The 2,378-nt window shown below is 39.8% G+C and overlaps 1 long non-coding RNA gene across 2 annotated transcripts; it reads left to right on the top strand.

Annotated features, from left to right (window-relative positions):
• Window positions 1-490: 490 nt before the first annotated feature.
• Window positions 491-2,372, top strand: LOC109973362 (uncharacterized). 2 transcript variants are annotated; one of them, XR_002276806.1, is made up of 3 exons: window positions 491-762; window positions 1,721-1,850; window positions 2,279-2,372. It is a non-coding gene; the product is annotated as an uncharacterized LOC109973362 (long non-coding RNA). The 2 variants fall into 2 exon arrangements; XR_002276807.1 differs by having other exon boundaries at window positions 520-685.
• The last annotated feature ends 6 nt before the right edge of the window (window positions 2,373-2,378 follow it).

The raw sequence follows: 2,378 nt of genomic DNA, 5'->3' as shown, positions 1-2,378 counted from the left end.
GTTGACAATATAGACTTTCACAGGCAATTTGTGAAATCATTCAAGAAATATTAAAACTTAAGTCATTATTTTGAAATGTATTTCATCATTCTTATTTAATGGAGTTTTTAGGTGTTTTTTTTATTGTGATTATGGACATTGTTATTTCAAAGTGATATTTTTCGAAAGTCTGTTTTTATTTTATGGCCCGTTACTACGGTAGCCTAGATGGGACATTATGTTCACGCTGCTGTCTATGACTCTGTAATAGACGTGTTCTTGAACACAGTAAGTCTGGAACAATTCAAAGCAGAAACTGTACATATAGAGTAGATGGTCTGGTAGGAATTAGCCTAAATCTGCATATTAATGAGGGGACTAATTTCACAAAACCTCCAAGTTAACCTAACACATTCAAATGATTACCAAATAGATACCATTATGCCAAAAAGTAGGTGTGTTGGTAGGAAAATAATACAGATAGAATGCGGCAAACTGCAGTACAACTGAGTTAGCAGTAGGAATTCTATTGACACCGATCAGACATTGTGACCACTGACAGGTGAAGTGAATCACGCTGATGAGCTCGTTACATCCACCTGTCAGTGGGCGGAGCTTATCAGTATATATGGCAGCAAGACAACAGACTGTACAGAACGACGGAGGACGAAGTGGGGACGGACGTCCGCGGCTCACTGGCCATGAGGTTAATCTGTTGTAGAGCTTTTAGATTTTAATGTGCAGCCTTCTGTGTGTATGTAGATGCTTCGCTGTTACTCTGAGGTAAAGTAGTTGAATCTGTCTAATTTCGAGTTCATAGGCCACTTTTATCGAGCGTTAGCGAGAATTTAATGTTGGCGTGTAACGTTAGCAAAGCTCTGCTAGCAAGAAGTTTTTGGAGCTGAAGACAAACCGGGCGTGTGTCCTCTAATTAGCTCCGTGTGTGGTTAGCCTTCAGGTACGCTAGGGTTTAGCATTAGCATTTTCATTTTAACGAGATTAACTGTTAAAACTTGCTTTTGCCACGACTTGGCGGTAACTAGTCCCCTGTCCCCTGTTAGCTCTCTAGTCTGACTGCCAGCGTCATGGGAACGGTGTTGTATATGGAACATATCTGGACTAGATTAGCGTTAGCGGCCTCTTGTTTTAAACACCCAACCAGTTCACTGTCTAGAGGACACTGGTCTTTGACATAGTTTCCATGTTGTAGTGGACAAACCTTTTTAGTTAAGTGAGTTTTTCTGCGTCATCTGTGTGAGATGGAGCCTCCGTTTAGATTGAAGTCCAGACAAACATCAGCTGCCAGTCATTTAATGAACGACCTGAAAAGACTTGTTTTGTTTAAATTAAGACCAGATTCAAAATATCAGCAGGTTTTATTGACAGCGGACGTAATGCCAGGATTTATCAGTAAGTGACGTTAAAGAATGGTGTCCTGTTAACAATGGAGAGACTTTAATGTCTAAAGCTCCTTGAGTGTCCAGAAATGAAGACTAGCTGGAGGTGACTTGTATAAAGTTGTATGTAGTGGAGTCTTGTAATGGTTTTAGTTTTTATTTTGAGGTTAACAACCGAGGGAGACAACATGTTAAGTTAATTCACTGCTCAGCGCCTATAAGGGTTGTAGAAAATACTAAACAGACAGATGTGCTCTTTAAATTAGGCTGTTTCTTTGTATATTTTTATTACATCTATATTTGACATGCTTGTCTTTTTCTACTCCTGTTGTTCAAAACGGCAGTGGCCGGAGGATCCTGTCTGTTGGCTACACAAACAAGATGCCCCACATCGACAATGGGGAAACGCATGCTTCACATTTTCCCTCTTCAAGAACAAAATGACACTACACCTCATGTCTGAGCTGTGGATGGGTAAGTTCACCAGAACAATAAAAACAATGGTGTAATTTCATACATGGCTTTGTACCAAATCTTGTCAATCTTCAGAGATGTTCTAGGCAGGTGGCTTATTGTTGTATGAAGGATGTCTTTGTTCTTCATGAATGAAGGTAGAGAAAGTTGGGTGACACTAATCTCACATGAGGTGGATTCACTAGTTTGTGGTGCTTTTAATGACCATTACAGGCTTTCTCATCATGTTTGTGTTTGACTAAAAGTAAAACCTACAGAGCTAATGTATTCCTGTAGCATTGTATTGACTGTAACGGTACTTTGTTACCCATGTTACTTTTATTTAGGCATTATGTACAACAGTAGGACTAACCATACTGTTTGCACTTTCATTTCCCTACTATTGTGTCATGAAAGGCAAGTAACTATAAAACAATCTCTTTGAATAGTGCACCTGAGTAAGTCAACTCAGAAGTTGGGAGGCACACAGCCCAGTGAACAGGACCTGAAGCTTTGTGGGCTCACACTATAAGCCTCCAGACAATTCAG

This window comes from Monopterus albus, unplaced genomic scaffold (genome assembly GCF_001952655.1).
Source record: "Monopterus albus unplaced genomic scaffold, M_albus_1.0 scaffold290.1, whole genome shotgun sequence".
NCBI lineage: Eukaryota > Metazoa > Chordata > Actinopteri > Synbranchiformes > Synbranchidae > Monopterus > Monopterus albus.
This window is presented reverse-complemented; position numbering and strand designations above follow the sequence as displayed.